Source organism: Eschrichtius robustus, chromosome 13 (assembly GCF_028021215.1).
Source record: "Eschrichtius robustus isolate mEscRob2 chromosome 13, mEscRob2.pri, whole genome shotgun sequence".
Lineage (NCBI taxonomy): Eukaryota > Metazoa > Chordata > Mammalia > Artiodactyla > Eschrichtiidae > Eschrichtius > Eschrichtius robustus.
Genome location: NC_090836.1, coordinates 49,756,811 through 49,778,987, shown reverse-complemented (window position 1 = coordinate 49,778,987; position 22,177 = coordinate 49,756,811). Strand labels below are relative to the sequence as shown.

At 37.4% G+C, this 22,177-nt stretch overlaps 1 protein-coding gene across 7 annotated transcripts in view; it reads right to left on the bottom strand.

Moving 5' to 3' along the window:
• Positions 1–22,177, bottom strand: part of SLC16A7 (solute carrier family 16 member 7) — a 174,901-nt gene that overhangs the window by 43,882 nt on the left and 108,842 nt on the right. The gene's annotated exons all lie outside the window — the stretch shown is intronic.

Below are 22,177 nucleotides of genomic sequence, written 5' to 3'. Positions count from 1 at the left end.
CTTCAACCAAGACATTTAAAAAGTGGTCTCTGGGATTTCCCTGGTGGCGCAGTGGTTAAGAATCCTCCTGCCAATGCAGGGGACATGGGTTCGATCCCTGGTCTGGGAAGATCCCACGTGCCATGTGCCACAACTACTGAAGTTCGAGCTCCTAGAGCCCGGCTCTGCAACGAAGAGTATCCCCCGACCTCCACAACTAGAGACAGCCCACGCACAGCAACAAAGACCCAACACAGCCAAAAATAAATAAATAAAATAAATAAATTTAAAAAAGAGTGATCTCTTATGTCAACTCTTACAGAAATTAGCTCTTCATCCAACACCCTCTATTTTGCAAGATAGATGCTGGCAAGAGTGGGTAAGAAGGCCTGGAGCTAACCAGTCTAGGAGGGCAACTGCTCTCACTTAAGCACTCAGTCACTTTAATGGAGTGAACGGTGACGAATCATAAAGGGAGGGGTCAGTATGGAATGTCAGTTCAACTTTCATGAAGCCCCTTATAAAGCAGCAGAAAAATAAGAACCTTGGGTATTTGAGAAAATTAAGAAATAAAGGAAGGAGGAGGTTGAAACTCCCTGAGAAGGGCAAAAGTATGAAGACAAGCCAGTTAAAAGTCACACATTATACTTTAGTCATAGACGGTCCTCCTCCACCCTTTCATGTACCTGCTTTGGCTTACTTCCTTTAGAACCCATAAAGATTCAAGAACCATTACATTTCTGACATACGGACTCAAAAACGTAACATTTTAAAGCATACTACATGCTAATGAGGCCTTTCTCCAATATATGTATATTTGCATGGCAGCACCTTTTCAGTGTATGAAGACCTTTACTCTTTTGTTTATTCCATTTGACTTCTCACAACAATCTGTAATGAATAAATATCACTGAAAATTGGATGAAGGCAGTCAAAAAATACAAACTTCTAGTTATAAGATAAGTAAATACTAGGAATGTAATGTACAACATGATCAATATAATTAACATTGCTGTATGTTATAGATGAAAGTTGTTGAGAATAAATCCTAAGAGTTCTCATCACAAGGAAAAAAAATTTGTTTTTCTTTTTCTTTTATTTTGTATCTATATGAGATAATGGATGTTCACCAAACTTACTGTGGTATCATTTCATGAGGTGTGTCAGTCAAATCATTATGCTGTATACCTTAAACATATACAGTGCTGTATGTCAGTTATATCTCAATAAAACTGGAAGAAAATTAAAAATAAATAAATATCACTTGAAAAATCATTATTTTACAGTGGAAAAAAACAGATTCTCACATTGGCGCAAGGACTTGTCTGGAATCACAGGTCCCAAAGGTGGAGTTGAGGTTTGACCCTATGACTTTTACCTTAAGCTGAAATGTACAGTACTAGGAAATAGTATTTATTTATATTTTAGAAGAGCAGCACCCAGTCATTTTCAGAGCACTGTCTGGGTTGGGTGTGTGTCACACGATCTCTGTGTAAAGAGCCATGAACTGCATTCTAACCACAGTAGAGATGAATAGGTCAGGCTCAGAGTTTAGGTGCCTTCCATGAGGGTCACATGGCTAACCAATAGTAAAGGCTAGAAATGTAGTCTTTTTATTTTAAGTCTAAAGTGCTTAGATAGCCAATGAACTCAAGGATTGGAAAAAGTAGAGATAAAAGTTGATGAGACATATCTGGGGCTCCTATCCTGCTGCCAAAGACTTCAAAGCACCGAGCTTGGGGCTACGAGGCTTGCTTTCCTACAACTAGTCCTGTGATCTTAGGCCAGTCATTTAACCTTTTAAACTTCAGTTCTGTAACCTAGAAAATGATGATCATATCCTTCCCCAAACTCAAAAGTTGTTCAAAATTCAAATGAGGTAATGCATATTAAAGAATGTTAAAAATTTTAAAATGCTACACAAATATAAAATATCACTGCTTTTTGTCACTTAATTTAAGGTTTTCTGAAAAAGTCTTAAGGGTAGCTTCTTCTTTGACTCAGTTTTGAACATATATAAGAATAAAATATCTAAACATGTTTGAGCTTGAATATTTTGCATTTAACTTGTAGTATGCATTATTAATTATTTATTCTATAAAAGGAATTAGATCGGCCCCTCCATCACACCAAACAAAACAAAACAAAACAAGAAAAGACACTTGGCTTAAAGATATTTAGAACCTGTCCAGCAGAAATTTAATCAACTTACTTGTTTTAGATTACACTTTCATGATGATTTATTTTGTAGAGTGATAGATTTTCCTCCCCTTTTGTTTATGATCTATAAAAAAGCTCTCTATGGGTCTTGGGCTCTATGTAGGAAGGCTGGATGGACAGACACTGCTGTAGATAGCATAGGTGGTGAAGAGACTTCAGAGTTTGAAAGTTCCTTAGCTCTTTTTAGAGTCATATTTCAGTGGAATAGAAAAGTACTAAACCGTTCCATTCTGAGAAGCATGTAGTTCAAGAGAGAGTTGCTGAGCATAAACATGCTACCTGGAATCTGAAGACATCTCTTAATAAATTAGGAAAAGAAAAAGTAAAATATATGGACTTGGTCCAGATACTCAGGCAAAATGTTGTCTGAAATATGGCCATCAACCTAGTGCTCCTTAGCTAAGTCATTCTCTGTGCTTTTTGGTGACTTCCTTGGTTTATTTAATAATACTGCTTTTTGCTTTACCAATATTTTACTCAGTTGCAACTACATAACAGTGAGTATAATGTATACTCACCTAATTCTCACACTTAAAATGTATTTATATACTAGCATAGGAAATAGAGAAAAATTTTGGAAACTCCAGCAGTTTATCATTTTAGGAGCTGTGTTTCCTGGTTATTTCTAATTTTAGAGAGCCCAGGGTTTTAGAGCAGATTTAAGAATATTTATGTGGATGGGACTAACAGATTGAGTTCTTTTTGGTAGATGGTGCTCACAGAGATGTACCTAAGTAAGTGTCGCAGGATTTTTTCCTTTTGTATTAGGATCCCAAAGAGCACTGACTACAATAAGGAAATGTGGTAACAATAAGTGATGTGGACACCTGCAGGGTAAGCCTTCCATCATTCCTGGTAGATGTGGAGCCAACGGTTGAGAACCTCTCTCCTGAAAATTAATCTAGATTCCCACAAGTAGTTGGGTCACAACTGACCTCTGTGTAGACACTGCAGAGTTTCTTTGCAAATGTGAAAGCTTGCAGGCCACCAACTACAACAAAAGTAGATTCTCAATAATTATCAATAATTTTAAAGAATGAATCTCTTTCCAGACCTACTTTTAACTTCTCTCACAGAAGCAGACAACTGGATAGCGCTACCCAGGTATCAAAGTCAGCTACGGTGTCAGCAAGCCTTACCGTGCTATTTGAAAGCTGTGTTTAGTTTCTCCTGAACTATCATTCTGTTTTCAGATGCCTGCTTTGATCCAGCTGAGTTTAAGTGATGATTAACAACTTGGTCTAAGTGAAAAATTAATGAAACAAATCTGTTTACAAGGTGAGGATTCATCCCTTTGTTACATGACCACTTTAAAAACCATAAAGGCATCTGATTAATACAACCTTCTAACTATAAAACTCTTCAACTTACTAGGATGAAAAAAAAAAGTTGGGCTTCCTGTAGAGAAAGGTGAGTCATAAAAACTTCAGTTTTCACAGATAATTAAAGAATTAAGGCTATAAAATTATAATCAAATGAAAAGAATGAAAATATTGAATTAATAATGATATGGGAATTAGAAAATGACATTTAATAAAAAGAGACAAAAGAGACACAGAGAGAGTGAAGACACCATTTTTCCAGACAATAATTTTTCTTTTTTTGCCACAGAAGACTTACACAAAGGAGTCAGAAAGAGACGATGGGAAAAGGAAAGGAAATACCCACTTGACCTGCCTGGTAATCAACTATTATTATTGGTTATAATACCAATAGATACCCTCACCTCCTATGGGTTTTCTAAAATTGTGTAGCTTTTAATATTAAGCTCAAAATTAAGAAAAAGCGACTTTAAGGGGAAAATTGGATAATTATGAACTTAATTATCCAAACCACGCACAGGCATGATTAATGAGAATGTGTTAAGTATCCACTGATGATACATATGGGGCATGACTTTCACCCAACTTAATGGCACCACTAACAATCTGAAGTGGAAAAGTACTTCACAATTTTTAATCTACAAAAATGAATTATAAGGTAAAAGTTTAGACAACCTGGAAAAACAATCTCAGACAAATTTCTAGGTAGGGCATGTACCTATTTGATATTTCCTTATTTCAGAAGTTGGTAAATTTTCAAAATTTCTAGGTTTCTACTTTCTTGTGTAATAGAAAAAGAAAAGTACACCACAATATATAGAAGTGTGGGTCCCTTCAGGGGAAAATATGGCTGAATATCATCCTATAGGTCTCACAGCGTGGCTGTCATAATCTAGAACATTGTTTGAGGATAGGTTCTGGGTCTTATAAACTCAAATTCTATTTTTGTCAGTAATCTAAGAGCATATTCATCACCTCTGGGCAAACTCATTTTGACTATTTGCCATGCTAGTTCAAGCCATCATCATTTATTGACAGACTGTTAAATGCTGCCAGCCATTAACACAGCCATCAGGGATATACCCTGTGTGTAGCAAAGAGGAGAATATGCAGTGGATGCCTCCATGTCACAAAACGAAATATTTAGGAACAGAGAACTAGAATTGAGTGAGTGCCTGCACTCTTCTATCTGGTCCTAGTCCAATTTGCATCAAATCCTTGTTCATTCTAATCACTTTAGAAGTGATCTTTCATAGCCCTGCCGTTGTATCAAATCTATCACCTGATACTCCATTTTCTACCTTTCTCCTGTGCACTATGGGGCTCCCATTTTTTGTTTGTTTGTTTTTTGTTGTTTTGGCTTTTTCGAGTGTCATGGCTGTTCCATTATAAAACTACTTCCCTTGATGCCCTTTCAATTACAAGACGTTTTATCTCACACGGAAGTACTCAGGGCCAGGAGGCTGCACATATGTTCTCCCTGTTTTCAATCAACCTCTAAACTCCCTATCCAGCGTTTATAAATCTGTGCTTCTTTGAAGCTATTTCCATCCAGTTATGGCAACTTCTCCAACCTCCTGTTTGCTATTGTCTGTTGTCACCTGGGCCTCACCCACTCACTTTCATGGCTGGCTCCTGGCAAAGATTCTATCTCTACTTCACTGCCGATCATCTTTCTTAGGAACATCAATATACGTGTAGCTTTGTAGTTTCTTGACCTTTTTATTTCCCCTGACCTTTTCACTTTCTTTCTCTTTTTTTGTCGAATTCTACCTCAATGATGCACTGAATGGTCATAAGTTGGAATTTGTCATCAACCGATACGGCACTACCTTCCCCCCACAATTCAAGTGTAAACATCCCCCTCACCAACTTGAACCTTTCATTTCACTTGCTCTTACTCTCGCTATTAACAATTTCTCAGTCTCATCAAGGTTTCCAATCTGTAGGTGCTATTGCTTCCCCCTCCAACCTCCAACATTTATCAAGTTCTCCTACACTTCTTTCCCTTGTAGATTTTAAATTGGATGGCTAATGCTTATAACAACTCCTTCAAAAGCATCCTTGACTCATTTACTCCTTCCTCCATAATGTTTATCTGGAAAATACCTAACTCAGCATGAACTCAGGCAGGTTCCCGGCAGGTTCCCCTTCCCACACTTACACTAAAGACCTGAAAATTGGTGTAGAAAAATCATAAAACTGTCCTGACTGGTGCCTTTAAATTTCATGATCTCAAACTGCAAATGGAAATCTCAACAGTGTCCCAGTGCTGCTACATACTTTTCTAATAATCCAGCTTTGCCACCCTCTGGGATTTCACACACCACTCCCTCTGTCCTCAAAGCACCCGTCCTCCCTCTTCGAGCACCCACCTCTCCACAGTCAGCCTATGGAGACCGGAGAAGTCGTCACAGGGATTAACTCACCTTTCCATGTCTAAACACCAGACTCTACCTAAACATGCACTCATATTCCTTCTCAATACAACATTTATATCCACCTCACATTTTCAATAATCTTGCTAACAGAAGTGTAATACTCAGTATCAGTTGGCTAAAGTCCCTTCACCACTGGACAGTGTTTGGATAGATACTAGACAAGTTTTGCCTCATGACCACTCCTTTTGAGTATCATTCTTATTTAGATGAATAAAAGGATTTAGTATGATTACTACTACAGCCTAGAGGTTCTTTCTTATTATTTAAGGTGACTTTGCATATCTCTATTCTGATCCATTTATGCATTGGCCATAAAATATAAATCTCTGGACAATCTTATTTCCAAATATTGTATCATACAAAGCTCCCAATTTTTTTTTTTTTTTTTCAGAAATGTAAGTAATGATTACTGAGTGGTGAGTTTGGGGAGGAGTTGAATTGAGGGTACTAGGTCTTAGGATAAATGGAGCAGAGCACAACCTGTACCATCACAGCCAGCTACGCTGAGAGCCTGAAGATGGAGGATCCAAGACTAGAAGTCAGGTTTCCTGGTGCCCAGTTCAGTATCCTTTTAATTTTCAATATTATTTACTAACTTGCTCACTATTAACAGAGTCATTAAAATCTAGTGGATCAGAAATTGGCCAATAAGATTTTAGACCATGTAATTTGATATCAAGCTACTTAAAAGGCAGTGAGATTAGTGAGAAGAAACATAATTTCTGAAATCAGTATCTTTCCCTCTCTTCCTTTTTTTCTCTACCTTTCCTTTCCTTTCTATCTTTTAAACTGGAACATCTACTTAAAAGACATATACTTACATTTGGTAGTATGGTGGGAGGGAGATGCAAGAGGGATGAAATATGGGGATATATGTATCTGTATAGCTGATTCACTTTGTTATAAAGCAGAAACTAATACACCATTGTAAAGCAATTATACTCCAATAAAGATGTTAAAAAAAAAGCCATATACTTAGTATGTCTATCAATATATACCTAAAAACTTTAAATATTCTGTCTTCAAAACAGTTAAAAATAGTGATTAAAAAACACAGTTTGACCAATTGAAAATAGCTGTTAGTTATATTCCAAAGACCTTTCCCAAAGGAGTTTCAAGTTGCTTGAAACTACTACGTTCTAGGGCATATCTACCCACTGGGGATATAACAGTGAACAAAAGAGGGAAAATAATCCCTGCTCTTACGAGGATATTCCAGTGGAGGGGGGGTGAAAGTTTATCTTTTAAACATGCACTGTCCAACAGGATAGCCATTAGCCAACTGAGACTTTCTAAATTTAAATTAATTAAAATAAAATACAATAAAAATTCAGTTCCTTTCTCAAACTAACTTCATACCAAGTGTTCAGTAGCCACATGTGGCTAATAGATAACATACATTGGACAATCAGATTTAAAGGACATTTGTATCATCACAGAAAGCTTTCTAATAAAAAAAACTAATTGTGACAAGTGCTACAGAGGGGAAAAATAATGCAAGGACAGAGGACAGAACTGTGTGGATGTGATGTTGAAATTTTAGATAGGATAGCTCTAGACGGCCTCTCTGGGAAGGTGAATTTTGAGTAAAGACCTGAAAGAAGTGGAGGCATGGGGGTAGCCATACTATAAATGATATTCATCAAGGGAATGCAATTCCAGGTAAAGGGAAGAATAGGTACAAATCCCGGAGGTGAAAGCATGTCCCCATAAGGCTGGCATATCTTAGGAACAGCAGGTGGATCAGTGTAGCTGAGCAGAGTGAGCAAAAGGGAGAATGATGAGGTCAGGCAAGTAACGAAGGAGACGTCATATTCAGAGTGAGATGGGAAGCTTTGGAAGCTTAGGGTAGGTCTGCAGAGAGGAGGGACAAGATCGGACTTAGGTTCCAACAGAATTTCACTGGCAGCTATATTCAGAAACAGGGACACCAAATCATAGGTTACAATAATAATCTGGACCACAAATAATCATGCCTTGGACCAGGTAATGGCAGCAGAGGCAGTGAGAGGTGATCAAATGTTGGATTTGTTTAGAAGGTAGAACCAAAAGATGGGCTAAGTGGGATTAAGAAAAAAAAAAAAATAAACAGAGAAATCAAGGATGGCTCCAATCTTTTTGGCCTCATCTACTGGTTTGGGGAAGAATTTCAGGAGATCAATTTTAGATAGCTTAAGTGAGAATGCCTATGAGGCTTTTGAGTGGAAATGTTGAAGAGATGCTTCATACATAGGTCTAAAGTTCAGGAGAGACTGGGACTGGAGACATAAATTTGGGAGATTTGGGGGGCATCAATTTATAAATAATAGCTCAAGTCATGAGAAAGTGTGAGTCACCTACACATCAAGTACATGTGGAAAAAGAAAAGATACAGGAGCTGACCTTTCCAATGTTGAGAGTTTAAGGAAATACATACAAGAAATAAATACCGAGATGCCATTTGTGGCTAATGGCATCAAAAGAAAAAACACAAGGGTGGTCTTTTACAAGTAAAATTAAGAAATTTTAATAAAAGAGAACAATCACTACTATATCAAATGCTGCTGAAAGGTCCAGTATAATGAGGACTGAGAAATGACCACTAAACTGATAACATGGAAGTCACAATTGATCTCGAAAACAGCAATTTCAGATGAGTGGTGGGGACAAGAATCTGATTAGAATGGGGGCAAAGAGATGGGGAAGAGAGAAACTAGAGATACTAAACACAGCAACATTTTAAAGAAGTTTTGCTTAAAGAGAAGGAAATAAATAGAGTGTGGTTGACAGAAAATATGGGTCTAGAGAATGTTTTTCATTTGTCTTGTTTCATTTTTTTCCCAAGTTGGAAGATGAAATATCATGTTTATGTGCTATGGGAATGATCCTCTTGTAAAGACACTATTGTTAATGAAGGCGGGAGAAGAAAGAATTTCATCTGTAGTGATGAACAGGTGAGAGATAAAAGGTGAAGCACATGAGTAAAGGGGTTGGCCTTAGTTGGGATGCAGACAGTACAGATAAGAAGGTGAAGTATACAGGCTCAGATGTACACAGGTGGGAAAATGTGGTGTAAAGCATGTGACAGTTCTTCTGATTACTTCAACTTTCTGAATGAAGTAAGAATCAAAGTTATCACTTGGGATAAAGAATGAGGGAGGAGGGGGAAGGGATAAATTAGGAGTTTGGTATTAACATATACACATTACAATATATAAAATAGATAACCAACAAGGAGCTACTGTATAGCACCAGGAACTATACTGAATATTTTGTACTAACCTATAAGGGAAAAGAATTTGAAAAAATAGACATATATGTATGTATAACTGAATCGCTTTGCTGTACATCTGAAACTAACATGACATTGTAAATCAACTATACTTCAATAAAAAAGTTTAAAAGAAAAGAATAAAGGAGGAGATGATAACGGACTTGAAGAATGAGAAGTCAGTGAGAAATAATCATCTCATGGAATGGGAGAGAGGCTGGGTTAGAGCAACAGAAAATAGAGTATGGTTACCAGGCAGCTTAAGGGCCTTCTTGAGATTACCGATCATCAATTAAGAGACCAGTACATCCTGCAGCATGTTTTTCCTCAGTTACATTGAGCTGTGAAGATGCAGGCACTGAGCAGGTGAAGAGCCAGCTTTAACCAATTCTGGTTTCATCAAGGCACGCAGGAAAATGGGTAGGTAGGTAAACAAGTTGAGAATGTATGCAAAGAAGTGACAATCATTGAATCTGCTACTTAGCTAAGTAAGGAGAGTAAAGATGGCATGAGGGGAGCACTGATAAGTGTGGCAGTATCAGTACATAGATGGATAGTACCAGTGGGCTGAAGGATTACTAGAGGTGGGGTACTAGAGGAAATGGGCTGAGAGATAGAACCTAGTGTTGGGGAGTAAAATACAAGAAAATTGAGATTATGAAGGGTTTAAAAGTTACTGGTAATGGCAAGTTTAAGGATGTGAACATCGGAGTTAGGTTCTCACTGGAGGGGGGCTGAATGATGATGGTGATCATGATGATGATGGTAACCACTACTTCCAGCACTATATTTTCTATCACAACAAAGTGTCCAGGTTGGAATCCATAACATCCTCCCATTTTCTAGAGAAAGTACTAAAGCTTTGAGGGGATAGATAACACGCTTCAGGAGAAATTAGAAACTGGACATTCCTAGGCCTATCTGACTTCAAAGTTATACTTTTCTCTCTCTGTTTTTTAGTGACATAGGAAGTTCATACTACCATGACTGGTCCTTTTCAATAATAGAAAGATATATTTCTATTGGCATGAGAACTAATTATGCCTTCACAAGTCTGACAATATTCTATTTCAAGAAAACATAGGCCAAATTCATGAACGTATGTTACAAGAAAAAAAAAAGTGATGTAATAAGAAATTGTAGTCAACTATAAATATACAAATAACAATAAAGTAAGAAAATTCCAAACTAGGACAAATCTACTCTCCTTCCAATTTTGTATTCTTTTGACAGTGATGCCATAATGGATTTGATGGAATATATGGCTGATGCACATTACCCCAACCTGGAGAGCAGGAAAGAAAAGGATAAGGTTCTCATATCACTAAAACAGAAAAGTGAACAGAAATATGAGCATGAAAGTCAGAGAGACCAAGGTATGAGTCCCGTTTTCTTGAAAGATTAACATACTATCTTATTCCCAGTAAATTCACAATTCAACAACCCCAATATGGGTGAATTGATAAGGAATATATGTTAAATACCTTTGTTTTCATTTATATCTAGATCTACCATTCGTGCATTTATCTAAAGTTTGATTCTGTTAAAATTTTGGTCTAATTCATTTTTTTATTGGGATCATAAATTCTATTGGCTTATCATTGTCATATTATAAAATTTCCCTTTTTCAGGCTGTCTTGGGCCCTACATTTCCTTATCTCGCAGCACAATTCCAATATTGTGGAATTTAGTTACAACTATTCACATAATCCATACCCTTCAGGACTTCATATTGTTTTATTATCTCCCTTTTTAGACTTGGTATTTCCACCCTATAAAGACAAAATCTGATTTGTCTGTCTTGATAGAAGAGGTATTCTCTGTTTCAAAAACAAATACAGACTCACAAATATATGTTTCTCATCCTTTTAGCTTCTCTGTTTTGAATTTTCTCTGGCCGCATTATGTTACCAAGTATGGTGCTCACTTTGTGTGTCCAGCGTGTTAAAATCTGTTCAGACAATAAGCAGCCATTCACAGCAAAAGATGATGGCACACAACAACTTCTCTGCAATTGTGATGGACTTGGCGCCTCACGCATCCCACATGTCCCTTGTTGTCTGTTTGTCCCAGTCAACAAGGGACAAAGAAAAGTTTGTTCCAGACAACAAGGGACAAAGAAATTGAGAAACTTTAAAAAGTTTCTCAATCTCTAGATCTATGTCCACTCTGGAAGATGACAGAAATCTGCAACATTGAGAAAGAACTCTGTTTCAAAAACAGTTTCTTTAGCCCAGAAGTCAGATAAGCAACTGTGTGTTATTTCTGCCACATGGATTTCACAACTGTCATTTCCACAGCACGTACCATGCATCTTTCCACTAATATCATAACAGCTTTCAACCAATGAGATAAAATCTCAAATACTTTTACCTTACTCTGATTTTTTTTCCTCCTAATTAATAGGACTAAAAGGTTGCTCTAAATGTTTTTGGTCTCTAGATGATTCTTCTTCATCAACGTAAGTCATGGACCTGAACATTGTGTCACCTGGTAGAAATCTGGAAAAATTAAAAGAAACTCCAAATCACTAACACACACATAATGTTTCTCCTTTCATTATCTGGATTTCACTCATGTTCTTATTCACAGATCCTTTTCACTCATCATCTGAAGAGAACAGATGAATCCAAAGTAGATCAAAGTTCTATTTCCTGGGTTTATTCCTATTCAGCTTTCTGGAAATGCACACTCATTACTGGGGTGCTGAGAACATATATAGGTTCCTTCCATTTAGTCCTTCAGATGAATCTTTAATCCAATCACTGATTGCATGGGAGGTGAGGCCAAAGAAGAATGGCATGAATCAAAAACACGCTATAACCATCAAACATTCCTAGGGAGTGCAGAGCACATCCTAAGGAGAACAGTGTAAGGCTAGAGAGCACTGCTTCCAAAATCTATCAAAGCTCCCACAGAAGCTGCCCAAAGCTTTCCACTTAATGCCCCCCTAGTGACGAGAATGATTCTAAGTGTAATTTTATTACTTTAATAGCTTGAGAAACTTATATTCCTCTAGTAAGAACTTCAGTAAAATTGAGGGTGATAATCAATATGCATCACTGTAATCATAAACATTAATGTAAATTAGCTTTGTGATTGTGCAGGCTTATTGCATTCTTAAAAACAACAGATAAAACAATTATAATACAAATCTTGGGTAACTCCAAATCTTTTCATACAGCACAAGAAACAGTAATTCTATCACAGAAAGTCTATAGGTATGGTCAATCCTCATTATCCTTGGGTTCCATATTTTTGAACCTGCGTACTCACTAAAATGTATTCGTAACCCTCAAATCAATACTCGCAGTGCTTTCACTGTCATCCACAGAGACGTACAGACTGGGGACAAACTGGAACCAGCAGCTACACGTGTTCCCAGCTGAGGTCAAAGAAGGTGACACTCTGCCATCTTTTTCCAGCTCTCACACTATAAACAAGTGTCTCCCTATTTAGTGCCACATGTTCCACACTTTTGTACTTTTATTAGTGATTTTGCTGTTTGAAATGGCCTTCAAGCATAGTGCTGAAGTGCTGACTAGTGTTCTTAAGCACAAGAAGACTGTGATGTGCCTTACAGAGAAAATATATATGTTATATATTTTTCTTTCAGGCATGAGTTATAATGCTGTTTGTCATGAGTTCCATGTTAATGAATGAACGATACATATTAAATAAGGTGTCTTTAAACAGAAACACACATTAAACAAAGTTATGTATTGATCGATTGATGAAACTGTGACCAGCGGCTCGTAGGAACCTAACCCTGTATTTCTCTTAGGAGCGGGAGCTCAGTAATCAATACTTCAGTGTCCATGTCAATTTCATAGAACATAACTAACTAACTGGCATAATGAGAATCAACTGTATCTTAGCACATTCGGATTATGAATATGTTCTTAAAATAGAACAAAAGCAGGGAGAGTACTCAGAGTTGTGATCTTGGTATCCTAGATGCCCATCTTCTGATCTCTTCTGTCTGTATGGACACAAAATATGTTGCCCAGGATCATCTCAGTGGACTTTAGGCCATCAACCACACCTCTCTCCATCTTGCCCTCATGTATTAATCACATTCACCTCCTTTGCTACTAGAACTCTCTATAACTCTTCCCCTTTAGGGATTTCATTTATAGTATTTCTTCTGCTTTGAATACTTCCCTTCCTTTGATTAATGCTGTATCCTCACCCTCAAGTTCAGCTCAAGAAACATTTCCTGATCACAGCTTTGAGATTTGTTTCCTTTTTATATAGTTTCATGGCAGCTACTATGTTTCTTTACTCATGTGTATCATAACTGTTATTAGAGAAAGGTGAAAATATCTATTTCATATTCTGTAAGCATATCTGGTGTCTGATGGCTTGGTGTGGCTTTCCAGTGCCAAGCCACTACTTTGCACATGGTAGATGCTCAATGTACATCTGTAGGATAAATGAATGAATGAAATTATATAAGGTTTAGTCCCCAATTATGACACTGGATTACCTACACATCCCCAACTCTGATGATCAGAAACAAATACTGTGCATAATTGGTATTTCTGCCACAGTTGGAGATCTCATCTTAGGGTCAGATCCATGAATCACACATCTGCATATGTAATTCTAACTGGCTGAGCAAATTCTTGCTCAAGTACAGCCATCTAGATTAATTGTTTAAAAATCTCTCTGGAATAGATCAATTACTCTGCCAAAGTCACTATTTTTGTAAGAAATAAAGAAAAAAGTATCCCAAGGGTATTTCCAATTTTCTAACATAATTTGTCAAACTTAAGTCACTTACAGCACATGAAAATATGAAATTTAATTTTTATAATGTCCTTTTAAAGTAGTTAATTGAAAAAAAACTGTTGCATATTCCCAATCCTAATATATATATTGTTTGAGGGGGCAGAGAATGGCTCCTTCTTTTGAAAGAAACATTCATAGAAATAGTTTGCAAATTAACCAATATAGTTCAGGAAAGTATTTCATGCTAGACCTCACTAGGACCTTTTAGAAATTTAACCCACATATATCTATCATAAATTTTTCTAGTTAGTTAAAGAAGAAAGCATTCAACAAGGACATGAAAAGTAACTCACAGAATGTAAGGGAGGATCAAAAAAAAAGAAACAAAAAAACAAGCTTGGATGCTGCCATGACTAAATACAATAGACTGGGTGGCTTAAACAACAGGAATTTATTTCTCACAGTTCTGGAGACTGGAAGTCCAAAGTCAAGGTGCCAGCCAACTTGATTCCTCATGAGAGCTCTCCTCCTGGCTTGCAGACCAGTTGCCTTCTTGCCGTGTCCTCAAATGGCCTTTCTTTGGTGTGTGGGCATGGAGAGAAAGAGATCTGTCTCTTCGTCTTCTTATAAGACCACCAATCCTACTGGAGTAGGACCTTACACTTATGACCTCATTTAACCTTAATTACCTCCTAAAAGCCCTATCTTCAAACAGTGATGTTGAGGGTTAGGATTTCAACTATGAATTTGCGGAGAAGGCACAATTCAGCACAGCTTAAGTCAAACTATAAAACGGATTGCTCCAGAGTAGGCATACCAACTGCTTCCACCAATGACCACAGACCCTACAGCCTATACCACAAATCCCACCGACTCTCAACATTGACACTATTTTTGTGTAGCTTTTGGATCATGGACTATCTGCAGCCATCTCATCTGAATGTGTTCTCTGGGGCATCTGTTTCTTCACATCAGTGGTTTCTGAATCAAACCTGGCCTTGCTACACTGGGTTAATGGGTCCTGGGTACTCTAGGTGAAAGGAATTCTATGAAAGTAAATTCCTGGCTTTTTACCTGGGGAGGCAGGAAATCACAAAGTTGGGAATCCCCTATTTACAGGAAGGATTTTCAGAGCTATATGATGGCCCCAAAGAATGATCTATGTCCATTTCACCACCTGAGGTAGTAGGAGGCATAGGGGAGATGCCACAGCAAATATGAGTAAAAGCCATAGTATTCTTTTAGAACTGATTATTGACCTATTTATTTCTTGCTTCACCCTCTGTTTCCAAACCTTATTGGCACAGGTTGCTCTAGTCAGATTTACTATCTTGCATGAACCTAATCTGCAATTTCATTCTATAATAGTTAATATCAAGATCAACACAGGAACACAGGAACAACTACCACGAATCAAATACTAAAAATTCCTAAGCATGGAACTCAGTACTTTCTATACATTACAATCGTTTATTCATGACAACAACCCTGACCAGTGGATACCATATGTACATATACAAACATTTTTTTCATTTGCAATTTTACAGACGGGGAAACTGAGGATCCAGGGTCAAATGCACGGCCCAAACAACAAAGTGGCCAAGTCCACATTTCATGTCTGTTATCTTGGAGCTCATTATTTTAATGGCAATGTTCTTCTGCCTCTCACGGGGCTATTAAGCCATTAATAAACCCTCCGGAGATCCCAGGACTTTGCAGTTCGAAGCTCCACTCAAGGGGCCAACTCTTGTCAGGTACAGTTGAGTCCTCCGGTTGGCTACTAAATATTATATTTCATTAGACAATCTGGTATAGGCATTTTGACATATACCTAGATACCCACTTAGCTATAGAGAAATTATCTAATTGTAAAGTTACTCATGAGTGATTAGTAAAAGCAACACGTGGTTTTATTCTTGGGAAATCATATATTACTCTATTTTTAAAAGGGCAGTGAGCAGTTATTGTTTTGTCTCTTCAAAAGCCTTCCTTCCTCTGGGAAGAGTGTCATCCTTCCTTTAGGGAACTGCTCCTTTCCTACACCAAATACAGAGTTCCACTCAGGCTGCCAATGTTAGCTCCTCATTCATCCACTGCCTGCAGGGGCAGACGAAAGGAGGCCAGACCCTAGCAGTCTTCCCTAGAATTTGTCTAAGTATAATTTAGGGAAGAGAGGCAATCTCTCTCATGTCCAATTTGAGACTGAAATATGAGATGGAGAAGCCGGTAATGTCATCTTCCTTGTGTCGGGGGGAGGATACCGAAGTAAATAGACAAGGCTACCCCACCAGAAGAAAGGAGAGAGCAATGTGATGGACAGATGGAAATCACCTGTGCTAGTCGACCTGGAAGACGCTGGTACCCGAGTCCCTCCTCTGACCTGTGTGCAGGAATGTTTTCTCTTTAGACCTTAGGGGGTTTGAATAAGGGTTCTGTCATTTGCAACCAAAACACATCTGCATAAAATATGTAATGAGAAAATAGTGTAGTTTAGAGAAATTTTAAGCCAAAAATCAGGAAAGATATTCTTTTTCTTGCCAGGCCATAAATTAGTAAGTAGGTTCTTTTCCTAAGTCCGTAAGTAAAATGTTCACTGTCTAAAGCACACATATCAAAAGGGATTTCAGTAAAGTTTCTTAAATTTTCTCTGTTGAAAATAACCTTTAGTAATAATCCAATAGTATGTGGACTGGATTAGCAGCCTTCTGTAGCGAAAGTATCTCCTTGAATAGTCTCTAAGGCCTAAGCATACTTGGGATCTGCCCTTGATTCCTGCCTCCTCCATCCCTGCCTTGAGAGGGACAAAGAAAGTTCCATGGGCATTATTTGATCCCTATTTCTGTGCCTTGAAGTGCCTGCCTCTCACTTGTATTCCCATGAAAAATGGCAAGGAGATTTCCACTTATGACTCCTTTTTCATTTGAGATACTGAAGGCTTCCTCTTCTCTAACAGAGATCTGAAAAAGTAACATATGTACAAACCTTCTCACGACATAATATAAGCTCAATGACTAAGGACATCCCATAGTCTGTTCTAGCCCTTACTTAAAATTTACATAATTTATACTGTAGATACACAACAATCTAAGCCTTCATGTTTGTACTGATCAGTATAATCTAGGTTTTATTCCACATAACAAAACTGTAGAAGCTTAATAAAAAGTTCTTTCTTACTCATTCAAAGTATAAAGTGGACCAAGGATCTTCCCCTTGTAGCCACATCATATGAAATAAGGTTGTGGGGAAAAGGGAAAAGGAAGATCCACGCCAGCTGGAACTGCCTTGTCCAGGTGTCCAGGGATGACAAACATCCTTCCACTCACATTTCATTGGTCAGAACTAGTCACGTGGGGACTTCCCTGGTGGTCCAGTGGTAAGGAATCCGCCTTCCAATGCAGGGGACACGGGTTCTATCCCTGGTCAGGGAGCTAAGATCCTACCTGCCATGGGGCAACTAAGCCCACGCGCCTCCACTAGAGAGCCGGCGTGCCACAAATTACAGAGCCCACATGCTCTGGAACCTGTGCGCCACAACTACAGAGTCCACGCTCCACAACTAGAGAGAAAACCTGCAGGCCACGACTAGAGCGAAAACTGTGTGCCGTAATGAAGAGCGCTTCCGCCGCAACAAAAGATCCCGCATGCCACAATGAAGATCCTGCATGCCGCAACTAAGACCCAATGCAGCCAAAAATAAAATTAAATAAATAAATAAATAAATAAATAAAAGGGAAGCTGGGAAATATTCAAGAGCACATGGAAATTTGGTGAGCAAAATGGTTTCTGCCACACTGGACCATATTTCCTAGGAAAACCTTAGCAATATCTACATTCATGGATGAAAAAATAACCCACCATGGTGTAGGTATAAGAAGGACACAACCTGCTTGCACAGGGCTGTCCAAGTGTACCTGGTACTTTCTGGGTTTTGTAAAGCTAAGCTGAAAGTCCTAGGCATCTTAATTGCAAGGTTAGAATGAACTTCTTTTCTGTCTTAATTGCTGCTAAGATACAGCACTATATGACTTATTTTCATAGTCTCCTTCATTCTGCAAACATATTTAGAGCACAGAGCAAAATAATATAGTGAGCTTATTTAGACTTTAAAAAGAATAGAAAAATACACATTATATACTATGGCCACCAACCTCCTATGCCTAAAACCTTTTGCTTGTTGGCCTCCAGTAAAATAAGCTCAGTGGTCTGATGCTTGGTCCCTTGGGTAAAGTAGTCCATCATAAAACCATCATCCTTCCTTTAGCACAATCGGCAGTTACTGCTCACATAAAACAGAGTAAGTTGCCATGGAGACAAAGCCAACTCTCCACTTTAGAATGGCTGATTCTTCCAAGTCATAACAGATATTACCAGAAAAATAACATGAGGTACTCACAGAGACTGGCAGCGCCAAATCTGTGTTCTGTCATTGAGTAGCTAACCATGTTCACATTATCTTTTGATATAGTAACAAAGACACACATTGCACTAAAAGATAGTCCAACATAATCACTGTTTACAAAATAAATCCTTATATCTGTCTAAACAATGTGGAAAGTTTAAATCGTAGTATGTTTTCTACCTCTAATTAGTGCTTTATTAATGGGGTGACCACTCTCCTTGACCTATTTGCTGAAATTCGTTAGAGCTCCAGGAGACCATATGGATGGCCAGATGGGGTACTGTAATTTAATGCCATTATTCTAAGGATGAAGTAAAGGGTAAACATAATTTGCATTCTTTTCCATCCATCCTGCATGCCTTTTATTAGTTTCATTTTTAATTCAGACATAAGAAGGGAAGATAATACCTTGCTACCAAGGCCCAAATGCCAACTAATTATTACAAGAGACTCCAGCCCCGACATCACAGGCCAAGCCTCTGAACACACTCCGTCTTACCCAGTGACCCCACCACGGTGATTAATAGGTTGAGTGCTAAGCCCTAATGAGTGTCAGATCTTAGATGTTCTCTAGGCTAATGTAATTAGCACTATGTTGAACACAATATTTCAGTTACTTGGTAGAGAGACTCATTATACTTCATAGTAAACTATATGCCTTTTTGCTTTACATCTTTGAATTTATTTCATAATCATCAGCCTAAAAGGCCTCTATAAGTAGAGATTTTTCAAATATTAGAGAAAAATTTAAATACAATATTTTTAAATCAAATATTGATTTGCTCTTACAACAGTTCAGAGATACTTGTTGAAATGTAAGTTTTTGGACTCTACCAACAGAAATTCGGATAAAAAAGGGTTTGGGATAAGACCCAGAACTATGCATTTTTAATAACAGACCCATGATTCAGAAGCAGAAAATCTGTGGACCATACGTGGAAAAGCACTGCCACTTTAGTAACAGGACCAATGTCTGTGTCTTAGATTAATTGAGTCTATCAGACTTTTTGTTTTAAATAGTTACTATGTTTCTGAAAAAAGTTATCTGCACCCACATAAGGGGAATTGATTTCATAATGAGATTACAGTTTTAAATGTACCAATATTTCTTGTTAGAAAAATTAAAAACTAATTATCAAGGTAAGACATGGATGTTATTTCCAACAAACTATGTAAGTGTATGAGTTCTCCATGCAACAGTGGACATGGCAGGTAGTAACAGTTCTATCCAGCAGGCAATGGACCTGGAATTACTTTTCTACTTTTAAGGGAAAGACCAAAGGGTAGCTGAATTTCTGATGACTTTTCTCCATGGCAGAGATGATGTACAAAATGTCTCAGCTCTAATGAGTAAGGACTCTAAGCACTTTTTCCAACTACTTACTCAGAACTCACCTAGATATTATCATCTTCAATCACTACCTACTAAGTATTGTCATGTGTCTAGCATTGCTTTCTTAAAACAACTAGATACAAAATCCCTGTGGATCTTTAATTTATACCTATTTTATTCATCTATTACCCTAAACATTTTAAGGCAGTTTTTTCTAAATTGCTATTTTACCAAACTACAGTTTTCTTGATGAACTTCAAAAGACTTCTCTTTTGTGCTTTTTAACATTTATATTGTATGTATTAAAAATGGGAAAATAAGAGCACAAATAAAATAAAAACAGTTATTTAATGATAAATATTTATTTACTTATTTACAATTTGGCATTGAGATTTATTGGTTTGAGAAAAGTAATTACGTTGTTCTTCATTCTAAGCCTCCTTTTAGAGCCAGCCTGGGAGTGGAAGAATGTCATATGATCATGGTACGTCTATAAATACAACTTGCTTTCATCGGATGGAGAATGATTATTGGGGTATCGAGCTCTATCTGAGACTTGCTCTATGTTATTTTATTTCTTCCTCTAGAAACCCTGAATTTCCCAGCAACCCTGCCCCTGCCTCTCGGTAGGGCAGTATAAGAGTTCTGACCAATGGAAGGTGTACAGAAATATCGTTTAACCCTTCCAGGCCTGGCCTCTAAAATATCCCAGATGATGTTCCATGCTATCTGTGTTCATTCTCTGTCCAGCTGGATGGAGTACATTTAGGAAAGACTACAAAGCCTTAGGTGATGGCACAGCCATTAGATAAAACATTACTTGAGTAAGAAAAAAGCTTGAATTCCCTTAAGACCCTGGGACTTTGAGGTTGTTTGCTTAAAACTAATAAAGTCAACTGAGACTTGACTTAATTAAAAAATTACATAAATTTTTGTGTTGTTTATAAGTTAGTCAATGATCAGCTCAACTGACAATTATTAATGTATGGAACCCAAAATCCAAATTCAATAGACTTACACAAATTCACTAGAGGAATCTGTTTCAGTTATATTTAAGAAGGGGGAAAAATGACAAATTTTAACATTAGCACATTTTGGAATTCAGGACAAGATGACTTTCTGCATTGCTTTAGCAGAACATTATTAAGGAACACCTGACCCATGGGATAGAGGAACAAGACCAGCGTACAGTATCTACTGTTTCTACAGTCATCAGAGATAACACAGGTACAACCTTTAAAGCAACTGTCCAGTGGAGAATCTCAGAAAGTGTTTTAAAAGCAAAGGTTTTCATTGACATATCCAAATAGCACTTTAAAGTTACCTTTTGGTACTGGAACAGAAATGCATCAATTTAACCTAACCAAAAAGGTAATGGAGACATACAGTGGATTAATGTAAAATCACTGACATACAGAAAGTAGAAAATATCCACCAACACACACACACACACACACACACACACACACAGGATTATTTGGGGATCAAACTTTTACCTTGGTAGTACAATAAGAAGACAATACCCTAAAGAATAATTATTATGCCACTAAACAAATGACCTTGGTGGGGCAGTACCTGAATCAGCTTTCTGGAAGGCCTTGCACAGACCTGGCTCTGTCACTTACTTTATGGAGGTAAGAGAAGGGCAAAAGAGCATAGTGATTACATGTGTGGAGTCTCAATTTCTATCTGCCACTAATGAGCTGCTTGACCTGGGAAAAGTACTTTATCTATCTCCCCAGCTATAGAATGGAAAGAAGTAATTCTTATTTCACAGAATGTTAAAAGAATTAGGTCCTATGACGCATAGCAAGCATTTAGAGAGGCCTTAGCTGAAAGTAAATATGAACACATGTTGGATATTATTCCTAACGGTGTATCCCCATCACTATGAACCATATTATCCTCACCTGTAGAGTAAGACATTGAAAGATGATTTGTATAATTTCTTTAAGTGCTTATATTCTGAGTGTATATCTGTATCTTAAAGTCAAATATCCAGTTGAAAATGAAAACCCTAAAATCTAAATATTTTAAGTAATGACTAAAAAAAATCTGTAGACTGTCTTGTCTGCTGTTAGGATTGATTTAAAGCAGATAGGTGACACAGCAATGAACTAATAATTCCAATAATTTTTAACAGTCAGAAGTAATATGGTGCTTAATTATTCATTATCCCTTATGAATCATACCCTCATCTGAACATGGAATGTAACAAGATAATCGTCAGGCAACCATTTAAATTAAAAAATGTCATATTTAATAAGTACTACAGAGATAAGGAATTATTTTATCCACATGAACTTGAATGGATCCAGAATATACATGATAACACTCTATTTTGCAACTTAAAGTGAATTACTTTCTAGGCTTATAGATTGTCAGCAACTTGAGTTTCTTTTTCATTCAGAAAAAAGCAACTGTAGCAATATTAGGAAATGATACTACCATTATAGTATAGACTCTATTGCAAATTAAATGGAAAGGTGCCACCCTTGA